The following is a 22,226-nucleotide window of genomic DNA, read 5'->3' as shown; positions in this document are numbered from 1 at the left end:
AGACTTTACCAAACAAATTTAAAGACGACAGTTTTATTTTACTGATCTCTCCTCCTGTTCCCACACTTCCTTGTTCCTGGCACAACGATATGTTGTTTGTAAAGCCTACCATGAAACAAATATCTGCTTTAGCATTACAGAAAAACAACTTACTACATTTATAAGATAAGCTCCTATTGAAAAAAAACAAAAACCTTTCGATACAATAGCACACATACTGCACCACTGAGCACACAAGTGATGCTCGGTCCTCTATGAGCACAAGAATGTCAGCAGCTCCTAGTGACGGACACATAGGGCTGTGAGACGCCAGCCATACTTACAGCCTCCCTTCGACCCGCTCTGATCTCACACACCCCGGGCACTTGTGGTGAAGTCGGCCTTGGCCTTCAGAGCTGTCCGCCGCCCGCTGAGGTCACCCTCTCAGCCCGCTCCTTCCTCCATCACACGCCGATGCACATCTAAAGCACTTGTAAGATCTGCTGCACCCAGAAAGGAAGGCTTCTAAAATGGGAAATAGTGCTAGAGTGGGCCCACTGCAGGGCATTCCACAGGGATTGGCCAAGCCAGAGATTTCAAAAGGCAGTGTTGCATGGCTGGGGTTGCTGTGCTTCTGGAAGGAAGGGCCATTTCGGCTGCAGGGGTTTAATTGAGGGGGCATGTATTGTTGCGGTAGGGTGGGGGCATCACAAAAGCAGAAGGGGCCTGAAAGAGGGAGAAAAAAAATAAGAACCAAGTGAAGAAAAGCGAAAGTAAATATGGTGCGGCAACGAAAGCAAAGCACGTGCATATGTTTTGTCCTTAACAACTTAAGCAGAGAGTTTGCATATGTTTTGTTCTTAACAACGGAAGCAGAGCGCGTGCATATGTTTTGTCCTGCGTGCGCACAGACACGGAAGCAGAGAGGGAGCAACTGAGCAGAGCCGTACACATGCACATCTCCTGTCACCCGTACGCGCACATCTGCTGTGTCTTCAGCTAAGCTGTTAGACAGATGTACGCGTGCACATGTCCTGTCTTTAACACGCGTGCACATGTCCTGTCCCGCTTCGCCCAACAAACCGACAATAGGTCTCGCCAAGGCGTACAGCGCATTCGCTGCGTCACTAGGCGAGACCTAAAAACTACGACAAATATATTGGCACTTGGCAGCATCTTTGGGTAAGTACCTTACTGTCTGTGATGCATATACAATTCACTTTTATGTACATGGCCTAAAATTATGCATACTACGCTTTACCTATACAGATGGAATCCTGTTCTTTGATTCCAAACCACTTTATCTAGTGGCTACTCTACGTGTGATATTTAAACATACCTAGGAGAACCGGACTATTTGAACTCCTATGCTGCTAATTTCAGACAGTATGTAAGTGTCATTATACCCTAACACTATACATAAACACCATAATTCATGGTCAATGGGTTTTACCCTAACAATTGTCTTTCTATTGCTGCAACGTTTTCTGTCGAACGTAGGTCTGACTGCTGAACCCCTACAAAAGAACAGGTACAATATGCCTTTTGAGTGAGCAGACCCGGAGAGAACTCAATATATATGTATTTATCCAAGACACAGATAGAGCTGTACTTCACATTCTTGTCTGGGCGGTTGGGATACACATAAGTATAATCCACATATGCCACACAAGTTTGTCACATGTCACGGTATCTTTACTCACATGCTTTAAATCAATGCAATGAATGTTCCATCACTTTGTACATGATTTCTCATTAGTCTTGCACAGTGTGTCACATGATTACAATCGCATAAACTCTCAAAATGAATTTGGCATGGGTTTCCACGTTCCATTGATAACCAGAATACACACTGAGTGTGATGGTGCTCAAAGTACTTTAATTTGTGTAAAAGCATGTAATCCCTTCATAAAAAAGGTGTCACAATATTTTAGTACAACGTTGATATCTGCATTACTTTTAGCCCTGATCAAGGATAGGGACATCCCCCAGAAAGGATGAACACATGTTGGCTAAGAGAAGGTCATCTGAAGAAGATGAAATAAAAAACAACACCTGCAGACAAGACAAGAGATCATTTGTTTATTAAATTCTGATAATTTCTGTACAAAACTGTAACTGATTTGAATTACATGTGCTTGAAATCTATAGCAAAAGTGAAAAATAACTCGCTCTTTGCTTTTACTGATGTGGTACAACCCTGACCAAGCCAGTAGGCCTGCCTTATTTATAATGACACCCCGTATATTGTGATGTTGCATCTAGTATATGTGGGGGTATTGTGGGTATGGGGTACAGTACTGACTAGTGTTAAAATGCAAATTAAGGGTGTCACCAAAGGTATTGCTGTCTACTTGATTGAACATTTTTGCAATTTAATGCACAGTATTATGTAGTGCATGTGTGTAATAATACTACTTTACCTTGTTAAAAGAAAAAGCACTGATTGTTGTGCACCAGCAAGCTCGGGGTACTTGGCCACGTCACTTCCCCTATTTAGGCTGTGGACTTCTCTGCTTCATTACCCTGAGAGAGTCGAGTGCTAAAATGGGGTAGAAGGTTCCCAGTATAAAGACAATTGTGGACTTAGCATCTCTGAAGGACTCATATCTAAATAATAGCCACATTTTTTAACACCAATAGACTGTACATTCTTCCTCAATGTATAATGCCTTAAAATATTAAGGGAGAGTTTGCAAATAAGTATCCACACTTTGTAAACCTCCAATTTAAATAGAAATTGTTAACAGCACTGTATGACAACTATTTAACGTGGTCATGTACCAGCCATCTGCAGGTTGATAATCTATTGTCAGAAGCCATAGGTTTTCTCACACATTTTTGGTAACAGAATTTGTATTTAAGCCGCAGTCTATTTGAAATGGCCTCTGCAACCCACACCAACTGTGCTCAGTCTTTACCTTATTTAACATGGAGTACTACTTGCACACAAGACATAGCTACTAGGTAAATCGTGCCTCATATATATTTTAGCACCCTGAACCAACTACTGAATAGTATATTCACGCTTGTAGGTAAAAGTCATAGTAACAGCACCAGGGTTGTCATCCCAGAGTTTCAATAAAACTTGATCCGGGGTGACCGTGCCCACGCCGGGACTTCTGAGGACTCAGATTTCCAACTGGCACAGGAAATTACTTTATACCCTGATTCTGGGGTGACAATCCTGGTGCTGTTACTACAACTCTTACCTATAAGCGTGAATATACTATTTAATAGTTGAAGTCCTGACGAAGTTCCTATTGGAAAAAGGAACTAAACTCGTTGGCTGATATTAAAGCATATGCTCAATAATTTTCAATAAAAGAAGATGATGAACTGACACTGGCAATATTGATTCTATTTCTGGTGCACATTCATTTTTCCTTATATCTCTTTCTCTGGTTTCCAGTGGTACTAAATGGTGGCAAGTGCCAGAAGAGGATGCACAGGACTGCTTGCTAAATAAATGTGAAGGGGAGTGTGGTGCGAAACCTATGGTCAGCTGCTCATAGCTTTGTGTTTTATAACTCCACTTTATGCAAGCAGGAGCTTTCAAACAGCTCAAGCTTGCAGAAAGTGGAGTTTCCATCTGTTTCCCTGCACACAAATATGCATGCAGGGAAACAGATGGAAAATTGTTCTGACAGACAGGGAGCTGCCTTTCAGCAGCCCCTTGTCTGTCAAAGCAATGACAGCTCCCTCATGAGGTGGGGAGCTGGCTGGGACCACGGAACATTGACCTTCTCCTGACCCGTTGCATAGTGGGTACCCTAGGGTCTACCAGGGGAAATGGCCTGTTCTTGAATGAATATGCAGGGCAGCATTAATTCTGGCACAATGCTCATTTCACAGAAATGAAACCTCAACAGGTTACAGTTAGGAAACAAAAATTAAAAAAAACATTGAAATTCACTTAAAATAGCCCGAAATAACCGTTGGTTTTTTTCAGTTAATTTCCAAGGTTTTTTTTAGTTCTATTTTCTATTATGTCAGCATAACCTTTGGTTTTGTCAATTAATTTCTAAGGTTATTTAATTTATTCTATTTCCTAACTATAACGTCCCTGTAACCTATGTTTTTTTAAGTGAATTTCTAAGGTTCTAAGTGTAACCTTTAGCCTTTGAGAGTGGGTGTGTCAGTAAGTCTGTGAGTGTTTTACTGGATGTGGGAGTGGATGGCTGACTCTTTGAGTAAGTCGGTGACTTTTTGAGTAGGTTTGTAAGTGGGTGCATGAGTGTCTGAGTGAATTTCTGGGTTTGTTTGTGAGTGAGTGTATGACTCTCTGATTGGGACTGTAAATGAGTGCATATGTTTCTTAGTGGGTCTATTACTGACTGCATCAGTCTCTGACTAGATATAAAAGTGGATGTGTGAGTCTCAGTGGGATTTGACTGGGTGCATAAGTGTCTGAATGGGTGCATGAGTAGGTGCATTTCTTAAGGCATATTCTACTTATAAAGGATTCCTCAAACACCGCTATATCCCTCGAATGGGGTCCGGGTACAAATATATGATGTTACAATGCATGCCATCACAAGGCATTATTTTACAATGCAGTCTTTACATCGCAGCTATCATTACATTGCATGATTTTACAATGCATGCCATTACAACTCATTTTTAAAAACTACCATTACAACACATTCTTTTATAACGCATACTGTTAGAACTGGGGGTCTCTAGTTGGCAGAGGTAGGTACCACTGTCCAAATAGGGACCCTTGCTTCTAGTCTGGGTAAGGAGGAAACCGTCTGAGATAACCCCTGCTCACCCTCTAGGTAGCTTGGCACGAGCAGACAAGGCTAATCAGAAGGCAATGTGTAAAGTATTTGTACCAACACTCACAGTAACACAGTGAAAACACCACAAACTGACTCCACAGCAGTTTAGAAAAATAAAGGTATTTAATCTAAACTACACAAGACCAAAATGACAAAAATCGAACATACACAGTTCAAGAATATAGTTTCAAAAGAGTTCTTAAGGTTGCAATAAAATAATCCACAGATGCGTGAAAAGTTCACAGTTGTGCCACGTTTAGCCAACAGTACCTTTAGTTGAGACAAAGTTCCAAAAGCAGAAGCTGGTGCGGTGGAAAACAAGCGATGTGTTGCTCCTGAGACCCTGGGGAGGCGTTTGCGACAACCCCACTGCAGCAGCGGGCGTGTTGCGACAAATCCGGGCTGTATGGGGAGGAAGGCCACTTGTATGGATTCTGTTGCATAGGTTCCGAAGGGAGTTTGTTCTCGCAAAGGCACGATGCGATGATCTCATAGGGGCTGCGACGATCTCCGGGGCGACGATGCGCGATCCAGCGGCTATCCTCTCTCTCGCAGCTCCTCTATGCGATGGCTCTGTGACGGTGCTCGCAGCGACGTGATGCGGTCCGCAAGCCGGCGGTGCGGCGATCTCCCTCAGCGATGACAGGCTCTGCGACAAAGCTCGCAGCGATGATGATCTTCCCGCAATCGAAGTATGTGTGATCTTAGGCAGCAGCAACAGGCGCTGCGACGATGTCGACCTCCGTAGTGGTGGGAATTTCCTCGCACTGTCAGGATGCGATAACGTTTCAGTTGTAAAAGTCTCTCAATCTTAGTTTCCAGCTTCCCAGCACAGGTACAACTTCCAGAGGCACCACAACTGGCCCAAGCACTCTAGGAAGGACAGAACTCTCTCAGCAGAGTTCAGGGAAGCTGGGGGTGAAGTCCTTTTGTTCCTGGGACTTCAAAAACAGGGATCCAGCTCTTCTCATGCCCTTGGAGATTCCTTCAAGACAGGGGACACAGCACAGCAGCAAAGTCCTTCCCCGCTCATTGGCAGCAAAGCAACAGCAGGTCATTCCAGAAGAGCAACAGCAGGACAGTCTTCCTTCTTCAGATTCAGCTTTCTCCTTGGCAGAGGTTCCTTCTTGATCCAGGATGATCTAATTTTCTGTAGTCAGCGGTCCTGTACTTATACCCCTAAAAGTCTTTGTTCCCTTTGTGCAGGAGGGCTCTGAGCGCGGTCTGAACCAGTTCTGGGTTTTCCTTGAGCACTTTGTTTTCCTGGCATCTCCTTTCCTTTCAGGGTGAGGGGCAGTGTCGTCAGCCGCCCAGCAGGAGGTGGAGCCAACATTGTAGAAGGCAGGCACAGCCCTATTCAGGCCCAGGTGCTATCTCCTCCCACCACTCAAGTTGCAAATGCAGTCATTCAGCCTAGGGCTGACTCAGCCAGCCTCCTGGGGAATCCCCAGCCCCTGTCACTCTCAAACCAGAAAGTCAATACACAAACAGGCCAAGGCACACAGAAAGGTCAGACAAGAGAACAGCAACTTTCTAAAAGTGCTATTCTCAAACACAGGAGTTAAAAACCACCTTTCCTAAAAGATGTGTTATTAAACTCTGAGTTCAGGGATACCAGACTTTTATGTCCAATCTTGCTCCTATGGGAAGATATGCTGGTAGCCACTGTAGCCAGCATCCCCCATGATAGCCTATGGAGCAAGATAGCCTTGCAGTAGTGAAAAACGAAAATGGCTGAAATTCACTACCAAAGCATGTCACCTGCACAAGTACATGCTCTAACTTTCACATACACTGCACCCTGCACGAGGGGGTACCTTGGGCCTTCCATGGGGCTGACCAATGTGCACAGAAAGGGAAGGGTTAGGCCTGGTCAGTCGGGACACTGACCAGAAGGACATAGCAGGTCACAGACTGCACACAGGCACTGAGGTGGCTGGCCTGAGACACCATTTTAGGGCTACTCATGTGGGCGACACAATTAGTGCTGCAGGCCCACTAGTAGCATTTGTCAGCACCAGCCCTGGCACACCCAGTGCACTTTACTAGGGACTTCATGGTGATACAAATATGCAAATCATGTATATCCAATCACAATATCAATTTACACAGGGAGCACTTACACTCTGACACTGATCAGCAATGGCAGAGTGTCCAAAGCAGCTAAATCAGCAAAAACGAAAACCAGCACAGCATCAAAAATACAGGAGGTAGAGGCAAAAAGATAGGGGGAAACCACACCAAGGATGCCAGGTCTAACACGTGTCCCCCCCAGCTGAAAGTGGGGAGAACTACCCACCCTCTTGGGAATTCTCGTCACTAAGGCGGAAACATCTGGAAAGATTATCAGCGTTGGCGTATTCTGTACCTGGCGGTGTTCCATCGTGAAGTCCATTCCCTGTAAGGAGATGGAGCACCTCAACAGTTTGGGTTCTCCCCCCTCATCTGCACTAACCATCTGAGGGGCCTGTGGTCTGTCTGATCACGGAAGTGAGTCCCAAAAAGGTACGGCCTCAGCTTCTTCAGAGCCTAGAGCACAGCAAAAGCTTCCCTTTCAATTGCACTCCACCTCTGTTCCCTGGGGAGTAGCCTCCTACTAGTGAAAGCCACAGGCTGGTCCCATCCCTTGTCATTGATCTGTGAGAGGACTGCTCCCACACCATGCTCTGAATCGTCTGTCTGCACAATGAACTCACTGGAGAAGTCGGGCGCCTTGAGGACCGGTGCTGTGCACATGGCAGTCTTCAGGGCATCAAAAGCAGTCTGGCAGGCTTCGGTCCAATTCACTTTCTTGGGCTGCCTTTTTGAGGTCAGCTTTGTCAAGGGGGCAACGATGGTGCCATACCCCTTGACAAACCGTCTGTAATACCCGGTGAGTCCTAAGAAGGCCCTCACCCCTGTCTGGGTCTTGGGGGGCTCCCAAGCCAGAATGGTATCAATCTTTGCCTATAGGGGCTCTACCTGGCCGCTCCCCACCTGGTGTCCCCAATACACCACAGATCCCTGCCCTATCTGGCAATTGCTGGCCTTGATAGTGATGCCTGCCCTTTGCAGAGCCTTCAACACTTCACAGAGTTGTTGCAAGTGTTCCTCCCACGTGGAGCTGAACACAGCAATGTCATCCAGGTATGCGGCGCTGAATTCCACCAGCCTGGTCAGTACCTGGTTAACCAGTCTTTATAAGGTGGCAGGGGCATTCTTCAACCCAAAGGGCATGACTCGGAACTGGAAGTGCCCCTCTGGCATTGAGAATGCAGATCTCTCTTTGACCCCATCAGTTAAGCCAATCTGCCAGGACCCAGAAGTCAAATCAAATGTACTGAGGTACTGGGCAGCTGCCAATCGATCCACGAGCTCATCAGCTCTGGGGATGGGGTGTGCGTCAGTCTTCGTGACCGCATTGAGCCCACGGTAGTCCACACAAAACCTGAGTTCTGGAGTGGCACCGGGCGCAGCTGCTTTTGGTACCAAGACCACTGGGCTAGCCCAGGGGCTATTGGAGGGCTTAATCACCCCTGGCACCAACATCTTGGAAACCTCTTCCTTGATGCTGGCCCTGACCTTGTCAGCTACTCTGTAAAAATTCTGTTTCACAGGCAGATTATCTCCAGTGTCCATGTCATGGACGCACCAATTGGTGACACCTGGGGTCAGGGAGAACAGCGAGGAAAACTGACCCAACACCTGGCGACAGTCCCTTTGCTGTTCTGGGGTCAGGGTGGGTGAGAGGACCTCACCATCCACTGAACCATCTTGCTCCTTAGCTGCCAGGAGGTCAGGGAGAGGATCACTAACCTCTTCCCCTCCAGCATCTGTAGCCACGAGCATTGTCACTTCAGACGTCTCAAAGTGTGGTTTGAGGCTGTTCACATGCAAGACTCTCAGGGTCTGCCTGGGAGTCTTCAAGTTAACCAGGTAGGTTACTTCGCTCTTGCGTCCCACCACCTCATATGGCCCAGTCCACTTGTCTTGGAGCGCACAAGGCTCCACTGGCGCCATCACCCACACTTTCTTCCCAGGTTGAAATTCGACCAGAGTGGTATTCTGGTCTTACCATCTTTTCATTTCTTCCTGGCTAGCTTCCAGGTTCTCCTGACCGAGCTTCCTGAAGCGTTGCATCTGGTTGCGGATGGCCAGCACATAGCTGAACACATCCTGGGGGGTCTTTCCACGCGATTTCTCCCACCCCTCCTTCACCAGTGTGAGAGGTCCTCTAACAGGTTGGCCATACAGGAGTTTAAAGAGACTGAACCCTAAGGACTTCTGAGGCACTTCCCTGTAGGCAAACAACAGGCATGGAAGAAAGACATCCCACTTCCGTCTCATGGGCTCCGCTAGGCCCATAATCATACCTTTTAGAGTGTGGTTAAACCTTTCAACCAACCCATTCCCTTGAGGGTGGTAAGGAGTGGTGAACTTATAAGTTACCCCACACTCCTCCCACAGAGACTTCATGTACCTAGAGATGAAGTTAGTACCCCGGTCGAAGACCACCTCTCTGGGGAACCCCACACGGGAAAAGATCCCCATCAATGCACGGCCCACCACGGGTGCTGTGATTGTCCTGAGAGGGACTGCTTCCGGGTACCGGGTGGCATGGGCCACCAAGACCAGGATGAACCTGTTGCCTGGGGCTGTCTTGGGGTCCAGGGGCCCCACGATGTCGATGCCCACCCTCTTGAAAGGGGTGCTCACCACAGGAAAGGGTTGGAGGGGTGCCTTGCACTTCACTGCAGTCTTGCCACTGGCCTGACATGTTTGGCAAGACCTGCAAAAGGAAACAACGCGCTTCTTCATCTGGGGCCAGTGGAAGTGGGCGACAAGCCTGTGGTAGGTCTTGTCTTGCCCCAGATGTCCTGCGAGAGGCACGTCATGAGCCAGACCCATTAGGAAGTTCCTGAAGCGCGCGGGTACCACCAGCACATGGGCTGCACCGGGTTCAGCAAACTTAGGCTCGTAATATAACAAGTCATATTCCCCGTAGATGTAGTGATCTTTGGACCCTAGGCCTGCTGCCTGGTCCACAGCCTGTTGCCGCATACCAGCGATAGAAGGGCACTCTATCTGCTCCTTGCAGAATTCCTCCCTGGAGATCCCACCTTCTTGCTGCCAATGGGTCAGCTCAGGAAGGTCGCCCAGTTCGGCCATCTGTTCCCCTGTAGGTTCCAGGGCATCCCTCAGGTTTTGCTCCCTCCTGAACTGTGAGAATGGCTGGGGCTTGTTTCCCGCGCCCTCTGCCTCTTCCTCGCTTGGCATGTCTCTGGGCCACTGTTTCAGGCTCCAGTTCTGCTGAATCAACTCACTGACTGCCATAGCATGCGTGGTCACACAGATCCACGCAGGCTAACTCAACATCTCCAAATGAGTACTGTGTTCTACATCCTTCCATGGAGAACTCTCCAGGTCGTTACCTAGCAGACAGTCTACAGGCAAGGCATCACTGACAACAACTTCCAAAAGACCAGAGACTCCACCCCACTCAAAGGGAACACACGCCAAATTGCAGAAGCACACTAAGCTGTCAGCTGCCACTACAGGGCGGAGTACATCAGGGATGACCTGCTCTTCAGACACCCACTGACACCTCACAGATGTCAGGCTGGCTCCTGTGTCTCTCAGAGCCTCTATCTCCCTCCCATTGACGGTCACCTTCTGCCCATATTTCTTAGTGTTAAGGGGCAGTAAGGTTTCCTGGACCATCTCTTGGTCTCCTAAAGAGACAAGGGACATAACTGCTAACCCCTCCTCCCCACTGGAAATCAAATCCTCGCCCAAAGCTACACTCGCTAACCCTGGGGCTGGAGCACCAGTGGGTGCTGGATTCTTTTTGGGACATTTAGGAGCTTTGTGGCTTACCTCGTTGCAGTGATAGCAGGTAGGTGGCGCCCTCTTTTCTCTGTTATCTCTATTGTCCCGCCTGCCCCTGGGGGGCCATGGCTGTCTAGGTTTGGGGGTTGGGATTCCTTTTCCTGGGAACTATTTGGGGCCCTGGCGAGAACTCCTTTTGGTTGCCCTTGTCCCCTCCACACTTCTGCTGGGGACCCTGCCCACCTTTGGCTGTGGTACCCACAATTCCTCTGTGGACCCTGGTACTGGTCCAGTGGTCCGCCACCTTAGCAAGTACAATGGTGTCTGTCAGCTTGCTGTCTAAAAGATGTTGGCGCCGCTCTGGAACACAAAGACTACTCAAGTGCTCCCAACTGATTAAATGCAACAACCCCTTAAAATCAGTTACTTTACTGCCCCTCATCCAACCTTCCAGTGCACGTGAGTACAAATTCACACGCTCCATCCAAGTCTCAGACTCTTTCTTCTTAGAGTTTCTAAACTGCAGTCTATACTGCTCTGGAGTAAGGCCATACCTGTGACATAAGGCCTCCTTCATATTGGGGTAGGTCATGGCACCTGCCATCTCTAAGGGCTCTAGAGCACTCCTCCCAGAAGCCTCAAAATGTTTCCACAGGCCCGCCCCCCAATGCTGTTCAGGCACACCATTCATCTTCAATACAATTTCATACGAAGTTTATCCAGGCATAAATATCCTCACTCCTATGGTAATTCTGTACCAGATCCTTGGGAATATATACTTTACCCCCCTGCACTGGCTGTGCGCTGCCACCATTTGAACTGGTATCCACCTCCTTGGCTTTAAGATCCAGTTGTCTCATGCTCAACTCATGAGCCAGAATCAATTTCTTTTCCTCCAAGGCGCGGGCACTTTTGCTCTCCTCCACCGCCTTTTCTTTCTCCATTTCCAATTGCTTAATTTTCAACTTCAGGACTTCTAAGTCATGTTCTCTCACTCTTTGGTTCTCCTCTAACTCTTCCTGAGTGAAATCTCTACCGAAGGGTTGCTGCCAGGCCTTGAGCCTATTCTGCTCACAGGTAGATCTGTGATTTGAAAACCATTCCCTGTACTTGCATCATTTCCCTCTTGTGCCTCCCAATGGGCCTTCAAGATTCTCTGCAGCTCATCCTTCCCGTAGCCGCTCTTTATGGGGCACTCAAACTTGTGGCAGAATTGCTGAAGTTGTGTAACTTTGTAAGAATACAAATCCTCAATGCAAAACTCTAATTATGCCTCCATACTGGGTGCCTTTCCATTCACAGACATGATGCTTAGAAGAGTTACTCAAAAATAGAACCAACCAAAAATACAGTAGTATGCGGTGGCGTAGTGGTCTGCACTCACTAGTGATGTACACCAATCACTGTGGGTTTAGTACAAATACAAGTTCAAATCCCACCACTGACCAACAATGTTAGAACTGGGGGTCTCAAGTTGGCAGAGGTAGGTACCACTGTCCAAATAGGGTAAGGAGGAAACCCTCTGAGATAACCCCTGCTCACCCTCTAGGTAGCTTGGCACGAGCAGGCAAGGCTAATCAGAAGGCAATGTGTAAAGTATTTGTACCAACACTCACAGTAACACAGTGAAAACACCACAAACTGACTCCACAACAGTTTAGAAAAATAAAGGTATTTAATCTAAACTACACAAGACCAAAACGACAAAAATCCAACATACACAGTTCAAGAATATGGTTTCAAAAGAGTTCTTAAGATTGTGATAAAATAATCCACAGATGCGTGAAAAGTTCACAGTTGTGTCACGTTTAACCAACAGTACCTTTAGTTGCGACAAAGTTCCAAAAGCAGAAGCTGGTGCGGTGGAAAACAAGCGATGAGTTGCTCCTGAGACCCTGGGGAGGCGTTTGCGACAACCCCACTGCAGCAGCGGGCGTGTTGCGACAAATCCGGGCTGTATGGGGAGGAAGGCCACTTGTATAGATTCCGGTGCGTAGGTTCTGAAGGGAGTTTGTTCTCGGCAAAGGCACGATGCGATGATCTCGTATGGGGTGCGACGATCTCTGGGGCGACGATGCGCGATCCAGCGGCGATCCTCTCTCTCGCAGCTCCTCGATGCGATGGCTCTCCGACGATGCTCGCAGCGACGTGATACGTTCCGCAAGCCGGTGGTGCGGCGATCTCCCTCAGCGATGACAGGCTCTGCGACGAAGCTCGCAGCGATGATGATCTTCCCGCAATCGAAGGATGCGTTGTCTTAGGCAGCAGCAACAGGCGCTGCGACGATGTCGACCTCCGTAGCGGCGGGAATTTCCTCGCACTGTCGGGGATGCACTCCGCAGCGAGCGATGCATTAACTTTTCAGTTGCAAAAGTCTTTCAATCTTAGTTTCCAGCTTCCCAGCACAGATACAACTTCCAGAGCCACCACAACTGGCCCAAGCACTCTAGGAAGGACGGAACTCTCTCAGCAGAGTTCAGGGAAGCTGAGGGTGAAGTCCTTTTGTTCCTGGGACTTCAATAACAGGGAGCCAGCTCTTCTCACGCCCTTGGAGATTCCTTCAAGACAGGGGACACAGCACAGCAGCAAAGTCCTTCCCCTCTCAATGGCAGCAAAGCAACAGCAGGCCATTCCAGAAGAGCAACAGCAGGACAGTCTTCCTTCTTCAGATTCAGCTTTCTCCTTGGCAGAGGTTACTTCTTGATCCAAGATGATCTAATTTTCTGTAGTCAGCGGTCTTGTACTTATACCCCTAAAAGTCTTTGTTCCCTTTGTGCAGGAGGGCTCTGAGCCCGGTCTGAACCAGTCCTGGGTGTTCATTGAGCACTTTATTTTCCTGGCTTCTCCTTTCCTTTCAGAGTGAGGGGCAGTGTCGTCAGCCGCCCAGCAGGAGGTGGAGCCAACATTGTGGAAGGCAGGCACAGCCCTATTCAGGCCCAGGTGCTATCTCCTCCCACCACTCAAGTTGCAAATGCAGTCATTCAGCCTAGGGCTGACTCAGCCAGCCTCCTGGGGAATCCCCAGCCCCTGTCACTCTCAAACCAGAAAGTCAATACACAAACAGGCCAAGGCACACCGAAAGGTCAGACAAGAGAACAGCAACTTTCTAAAAGTGCTATTCTCAAACACAGGAGTTAAAAACCACCTTTCCTAAAAGATGTGTTATTAAACTCTGAGTTCAGGGATACCAGACTTTTATGTCCTATCTTGCTCCTATGGGAAGATATGCTGGTAGCCACTGTAGCCAGCATCCCCCATGATAGCCTATGGAGCAAGATAGCCTTGCAGCAGTGAAAAACGAAAATGGCTGAAGTTCACTACCAGAGCTTGTCACCTGCACAAGTACATGCTCTACCTTTCACATACACTGCACCCTGCACAAGGGGTTACCTTGGGCCTTCCATAGGGCTGACCAATGTGCACAGAAAGAGAAGGGTTAGGCCTGGTCAGTGGGGACACTGACCAGAAGGACATGGCAGGTCACAAACTGCACACAGGCACTGAGGTGGCAGGCCTGAGACACCATTTTAGGGCTACTCATGTGGGCGGCACAATTAGTGCTGCAGGCCCACTAGTCTAGGAAACCGAACGGGTCTTGGCTCCTAACTACAGCAAGGCTGAACCAATATACTACGTACTAAACACAACAATTGCCAGTGCTGGGGGATTTCTTTAGAACAAACTATTCAACCTTATGGCGTGCATCACAAAGGACATACACGCCTGCTTTAGGAATTGCAGTGATTATTTATTTCTTTTGTTATCTGATTTTTAGATCTGCATCATTTTTTGATTTTATGCATGGGAACAACAAACACTTTCTATATACATTTATATACAAACAAAACTAAATAAACAAGTGATTCGGTATGTACAATGAATAAACAACTTCCATACAACTCATTCATGGCCTTCCATTCATACAAAACATACACTCTGGTCCCAGTGTCAAATAAAATGTTAAATTCAGCCAATGTACAGTCTATTCTTGATCTACTTTAAGTTAAATTTTAACTTTTCAGACAAAAAAGGAAAAACAAAACAATTTCTTTCTCGTGTTCCCCTAAGGGGTTCCTTTAAGGTAGACTCTAGATGATGACCTGGGACCTGGTCGGTCGACGCGTTTCGAGCCCTGTAATTGTCAGGGTTCTCTTCAGGACCAAACATTTACTGCAAGGGAAAGGAACAAACTAATGAATGTGGATTCTAAGGGTTCAACACCTAATGAGCACCAAATCCTATCTCAGCCTACCTCTAATGTGGGTCATAACTCCAACACGGTGTTCCGTGATGCAGAAAAGAGGAAAGGCTAGAACAAGTTGAAAGAGAGGCAATTAGTGCACTACATTTATACTTGCACATTCAACTAATTGGGGTGGCATGATGGGGTGAGCCTACCTGTTCTGTGTGTTTTCAGTTCGGCAGGTGGAATCTGCAAAAGGGCAGAATGGGGAAGACGTAAGTGTTGGCTGTTTGGCGGATAAAGCTTTTGGCTGTGTCGGCGAGGTGCCGTAGGCGTTGGCTTACCCGTTGCGGAGTGTAACTCCGCGTTGCTAAGGTGGTCGGCTCTCGCTCCAGTCAGAGACTGTGAAGTCGGTAGTGTTATGTAGTCAATACATGCCCTGGAAGACAACAATTGGAGACGTATGAGCGAGCTGTTTGTCTCTCGCACTTCACTCATATGAAACGGCGGCCGCGGGGAAGCGGTGGGTCTCGTGGAGGTAGATCTTACCATTAGTTTGAATGCCGTGTAGAGTATGTGCCGCGCTGGTTCTCACTCCTTCCTCTTTGGACTGTGGACGCTGAATGTGACTCCTACCAACGAAACGCGCTGTGGGAGTGGCTTACAACCTGAGGATTCTGGGACCTGTAGTCCGCAACGAATTTTAGGAAATATTTACGTGCTTGGTCTATAAATTTCTGACAGTTCGTTAAGTCCATTCACTGCTGCATCATATTTCATTATGAGCATCGCTTCTCTCTGGTTTAGTCTTGATTCAATATTCCCACCTCTTGGGTCATTTTCGATTTTAGAGATTACAGTCCATTTTATCCTGGCTTTGTCATGTTTCATGGTAATCCAGTGGTTGACCAAGGGTGCATTCGCTACTTCCCTCCGTATCCTCGACTTGTGTTGGGTAATGCGTTGCCTGATTTCTTGAGTGGTTTTACCTATATACAGCTTCGGGCATGGGCATATTATTGCGTACACAACATTTTTCGTCTTGCAATTTGTAAACGTCTCATGTTTCCAATTAATGTTATTAAAAGAAAACACTGACTCTTCAATTGTCTCCTCACAACAGGTACATGATCCACATTTGTGGTGTCCATTGATCGGTGGAAAGCCGAACAAGCTTCTCAATGTCGGGACGCTGGGTAAGGCGGCTCTGACAATGTAATTAGCCACACTTTTTTCTTTCTTATGTGCAAACAGCGGTAATGTTTTCAAGTCTTCATGTAGTCCTTTTATCAGGTGCCAGTTTGATGTAATTAGTTTCTTCAGTTGATTTGATGCCGGGCAAAATGTAGACACGCAGACTATCCGTTTCGGTTCCTTTTTGGGCCTTTTCTGTAGGAGGGATTCACGGGGCGTCCACCAAGCTCTCTTCAAAGAGTTTTTCAATAGTTTGTTGGGGTAACCTCGTTGGAGGAGTCTGTCTTTCAGTTGGTGGGCATGTTCGAAATAATCCTCCTTGCGTGAGCAATTCCTTCGTACTCTAAGGAATTGGCCGAAGGGTAAATTCTGCCTCAGGCCGCGTGGATGATTACTAGAATAGAGTAGTGCTTTATTCCTATCGGTCGCCTTACGGAAAAGTGTGGTTGCTAGTCCTCCATCTAATGGTTCTACTTTAACATCCAAAAATGTAATTGATCTACTGGATGAAGTGCAACTAAACTTAATGTCGTTGCTTCGTGCATTCAACCAGTTCACAAATTCATTTAGGCTCTCGAGGCTACCAGTCCAGATGAGGAATACATCATCGATGTATCTCATATAGTGGGAGATTTGCTCTTTAAACGGGTTGTCATTATAAATGAATTTTTGTTCATACAACCCCATGTACAATACCGCTAGCTCAGGGGCAAAAGGACACCCCATAGCTACTCCTTTAACCTGTAAGAAAAATTCTGAGTCAAATGTAAAGAAGTTTTTTTGTAGGGCCATTGTCGCCAATTCGACTAGGAAATCCGTTGGTACTTGAAAAGGTCTTTCCCGTTGGTCCAGGAAAAATGTTAATGTCTCTATGGCTTGGTCTTGAGGAATTTGTGTGTACAATGAAACAACATCTAATGTCACCATTAGTTGTTGGTTTTGGTCAAATTGTACATTCTCAATTCTTTGAAGGAAAGCGGTTGTATCCTTCAGGTGAGCTGGCACTAATTCGATGAATGGTTTTAAAAAATAATCTATGTACTTAGCTATTGGCTCAAAAAGGGATTCGCATCCAGATACTATTGGACGTCCGGGTGGATTGCTTTCGTCTTTGTGTATTTTTGGGAGAGCGTAAAATACTGCAATTCTGGGGGTTTTATTTTGTAAAAAAACCAATTCCTTTGGTCCGACAAAACCTTGTTCGTATCCTTTTTGTATGATTGGAAATAGTTGGTTCTGGAATTCAATCGTAGGATTTTTCGTGATACGTCTGTAACAGGTAGTATCGTTTAGTTGTCGGTGGACTTCCGTTTTGTATTTATTGACATCCCAGATCACCGTCGCAAGTTCATTTCATTTTCTGATACATCCTCCTCAGGGAGTGAAGCAAATAGCTCAAACAGATCATATCAGAATAGACAAAGCAACCCATCAGAACAACAACAAAGACAACAACAGAATCAGAATTCTTTTTTAGGCCAGGACCCACAGAAGGGGAGAGGCCGTACACGCCCAGTACAACCATGGGAAATGAGGACACGATCCTGATTCTACAAGAATTAAACCTTCCCCCAATATTTAATTTATCGGAAAAAAGTCTAACAGAAGCGGAAACATCGATTCTTACCAAAGGTTTAGCTTTTGTTCCATCTAGACCAACAGATTTTGTCAGAATGAAACTAGAGGTTCTAGAATTCTGTCGCAAAATCAGACTGAAAACATTTTTTTCGGACATCATTGAGGAACATCAACTAGAAGTGTCAGGTTTAAAGAATAAATCTACGTTCTGCCCTGCAGGGTCAAAAATACCTAAAGAAGTTATTACCTTTGAGCGCACAATTCTATCAGGAATTTCTATGTTTGAGAAAAAAAGAAGCTACGTGAAATACAATTTACCGAAAACAGAAAAAGACGCATTACTAGCTTTAAAAAATGACAGATCAGTTGTCATAAAGCAAGCGGATAAGGGGGGTGCAGTGGTGATCTGGGATGTCAATAAATACAAAACGGAAGTCCACCGACAACTAAACGATACTACCTGTTACAGACGTATCACGAAAAATCCTACGATTGAATTCCAGAACCAACTATTTCCAATCATACAAAAAGGATACGAACAAGGTTTTGTCGGACCAAAGGAATTGGTTTTTTTACAAAATAAAACCCCCAGAATTGCAGTATTTTACGCTCTCCCAAAAATACACAAAGACGAAAGCAATCCACCCGGACGTCCAATAGTATCTGGATGCGAATCCCTTTTTGAGCCAATAGCTAAGTACATAGATTATTTTTTAAAACCATTCATCGAATTAGTGCCAGCTCACCTGAAGGATACAACCGCTTTCCTTCAAAGAATTGAGAATGTACAATTTGACCAAAACCAACAACTAATGGTGACATTAGATGTTGTTTCATTGTACACACAAATTCCTCAAGACCAAGCCATAGAGACATTAACATTTTTCCTGGACCAACGGGAAAGACCTTTTCAAGTACCAACGGATTTCCTAGTCGAATTGGCGACAATGGCCCTACAAAAAAACTTCTTTACATTTGACTCAGAATTTTTCTTACAGGTTAAAGGAGTAGCTATGGGGTGTCCTTTTGCCCCTGAGCTAGCGGTATTGTACATGGGGTTGTATGAACAAAAATTCATTTATAATGACAACCCGTTTAAAGAGCAAATCTCCCACTATATGAGATACATCGATGATGTATTCCTCATCTGGACTGGTAGCCTCGAGAGCCTAAATGAATTTGTGAACTGGTTGAATGCACGAAGCAACGACATTAAGTTTAGTTGCACTTCATCCAGTAGATCAATTACATTTTTGGATGTTAAAGTAGAACCATTAGATGGAGGACTAGCAACCACACTTTTCCGTAAGGCGACCGATAGGAATAAAGCACTACTCTATTCTAGTAATCATCCACGCGGCCTGAGGCAGAATTTACCCTTCGGCCAATTCCTTAGAGTACGAAGGAATTGCTCACGCAAGGAGGATTATTTCGAACATGCCCACCAACTGAAAGACAGACTCCTCCAACGAGGTTACCCCAACAAACTATTGAAAAACTCTTTGAAGAGAGCTTGGTGGACGCCCCGTGAATCCCTCCTACAGAAAAGGCCCAAAAAGGAACAGAAACGGATAGTCTGCGTGTCTACATTTTGCCCGGCATCAAATCAACTGAAGAAACTAATTACATCAAACTGGCACCTGATAAAAGGACTACATGAAGACTTGAAAACATTACCGCTGTTTGCACATAAGAAAGAAAAAAGTGTGGCTAATTACATTGTCAGAGCCGCCTTACCCAGCGAGAAAGTCCCGACATTGAGAAGCTTGTTCGGCTTTCCACCGATCAATGGACACCACAAATGTGGATCATGTACCTGTTGTGAGGAGACAATTGAAGAGTCAGTGTTTTCTTTTAATAACATTAATTGGAAACATGAGACGTTTACAAATTGCAAGACGAAAAATCTTGTGTACGCAATAATATGCCCATGCCCGAAGCTGTATATAGGTAAAACCACTCAAGAAATCAGGCAACGCATTACCCAACACAAGTCGAGGATACGGAGGGAAGTAGCGAATGCACCCTTGGTCAACCACTGGATTACCATGAAACATGACAAAGCCAGGATAAAATGGACTGTAATCTCTAAAATCGAAAATGACCCAAGAGGTGGGAATATTGAATCAAGACTAAACCAGAGAGAAGCGATGCTCATAATGAAATATGATGCAGCAGTGAATGGACTTAACGAACTGTCAGAAATTTATAGACCAAGCACGTAAATATTTCCTAAAATTCGTTGCGGACTACAGGTCCCAGAATCCTCAGGTTGTAAGCCACTCCCACAGCGCGTTTCGTTGGTAGGAGTCACATTCAGCGTCCACAGTCCAAAGAGGAAGGAGTGAGAACCAGCGCGGCACATACTCTACACGGCATTCAAACTAATGATAAGATCTACCTCCACGAGACCCACCGCTTCCCCGCGGCCGCCGTTTCATATGAGTGAAGTGCGAGAGACAAACAGCTCGCTCATACGTCTCCAATTGTTGTCTTCCAGGGCATGTATTGACTACATAACACTACCGACTTCACAGTCTCTGACTGGAGCGAGAGCCGACCACCTTAGCAACGCGGAGTTACACTCCGCAACGGGTAAGCCAACGCCTACGGCACCTCGCCGACACAGCCAAAAGCTTTATCCGCCAAACAGCCAACACTTACGTCTTCCCCATTCTGCCCTTTTGCAGATTCCACCTGCCGAACTGAAAACACACAGAACAGGTAGGCTCACCCCATCATGCCACCCCAATTAGTTGAATGTGCAAGTATAAATGTAGTGCACTAATTGCCTCTCTTTCAACTTGTTCTAGCCTTTCCTCTTTTCTGCATCACGGAACACCGTGTTGGAGTTATGACCCACATTAGAGGTAGGCTGAGATAGGATTTGGTGCTCATTAGGTGTTGAACCCTTAGAATCCACATTCATTAGTTTGTTCCTTTCCCTTGCAGTAAATGTTTGGTCCTGAAGAGAACCCTGACAATTACAGGGCTCGAAACGCGTCGACCGACCAGGTCCCAGGTCATCATCTAGAGTCTACCTTAAAGGAACCCCTTAGGGGAACACGAGAAAGAAATTGTTTTGTTTTTCCTTTTTTGTCTGAAAAGTTAAAATTTAACTTAAAGTAGATCAAGAATAGACTGTACATTGGCTGAATTTAACATTTTATTTGACACTGGGACCAGAGTGTATGTTTTGTATGAATGGAAGGCCATGAATGAGTTGTATGGAAGTTGTTTATTCATTGTACATACCGAATCACTTGTTTATTTAGTTTTGTTTGTATATAAATGTATATAGAAAGTGTTTGTTGTTCCCATGCATAAAATCAAAAAATGATGCAGATCTAAAAATCAGATAACAAAAGAAATAAATAATCACTGCAATTCCTAAAGCAGGCGTGTATGTCCTTTGTGATGCACGCCATAAGGTTGAATAGTTTGTTCTAAAGAAATCCCCCAGCACTGGCAATTGTTGTGTTTAGTACGCAGGCCCACTAGTAGCATTTGTCAGCACCAGCCCTGGCACACCCAGTGCACTTTACTAGGGACTTCATGGTGATACAAATATCATGTATATCCAATCACAATATCAATGTACACCGGGAGCACTTACACTCTGACACTGATCAGCAATGGCAGAGTGTCCAAAGCATCTAAATCAGCAAAAACGAAATCCAGCACAGCATCAAAAAATACAGGAGGTAGAGGCAAAAAGATAGGGTGAAACCACGCCAAGGATGCCAGGTCTAGCACGTGTCCCCTCCAGCTGAAAGTGGGGAGAACTACCCACCCTCTTGGGAGTTCTCGTCACTAAGGCGGAAAAATCTGGACAGACCATCAGCGTTGGCGTGTTCTGTACCAGGGTGGTGTTCCACCGTGAAGTCCATTCCCTGTAGGGAGATGGACCACCTCAACAGTCTGGGTTCTCCCCCCTCATCTGCATTAACCATCTGAGGGGCCTGTGGTCTGTCTGAACACGGAAGTGAGTCCCAAACAGGTACGGCCTCAGCTTCTTCAGAGCCTAGAGCACAGCAAAAGCTTCCCTTTCAATTGTACTCCACCCCTGTTCCCTGGGGAGTAGCCTCCTACTAGTGAAAGCCAGAGGCTGGTCCCAGCCCTCGTCATTGATCTGTGAGAGGACTGCTCCCACACCATGCTCTGAAGCGTCTGTCTGCACTATGAACTCACTGGAGAAGTCAGGCGCCTTGAGCACCGGTGCTGCGCACATGGCAGTCTTCAGGGCATCAAAAGCAGTCTGGCAGGCTTCGGTCCAATTCACTTTCCTGGGCTGCCTTTTGGAGGTCAGCTCTGTCAAGGGGGCAATGATGGTGCCATACCCCTTGACAACCCGTCTGTAATACCCGGTGAGTCCTAAGAAGGCCCTCACCCCTGTCTGTGTCTTGGGGGCTCCCAAGCCAGAATGGTATCAATCTTTGCCTGTAGGGGCACCACCTGGCCTCTCCCCACCTGGTGTCCCGAATACACCACAGACCCCTGCCCTATCTGGCACTTGCTGGCCTTGATAGTGAGGCCTGCCCTTTGCAGAGCCTTCAACACTTCACAGAGGTGTTGCAAGTGTTCCTCCCACGTGGAGCTGAACACAGCAATGTCATCCAGGTATGCGGTGCTGAATTCCACCAGCCTGGTCAGTACCTGGTTAACCAGTCTCTATAAGGTGGCAGGGGCATTCTTCAACC

This window comes from Lissotriton helveticus, chromosome 3_1 (genome assembly GCF_964261635.1).
Source record: "Lissotriton helveticus chromosome 3_1, aLisHel1.1, whole genome shotgun sequence".
NCBI classification, from domain to species: domain Eukaryota; kingdom Metazoa; phylum Chordata; class Amphibia; order Caudata; family Salamandridae; genus Lissotriton; species Lissotriton helveticus.
This window is presented reverse-complemented; position numbering follows the sequence as displayed.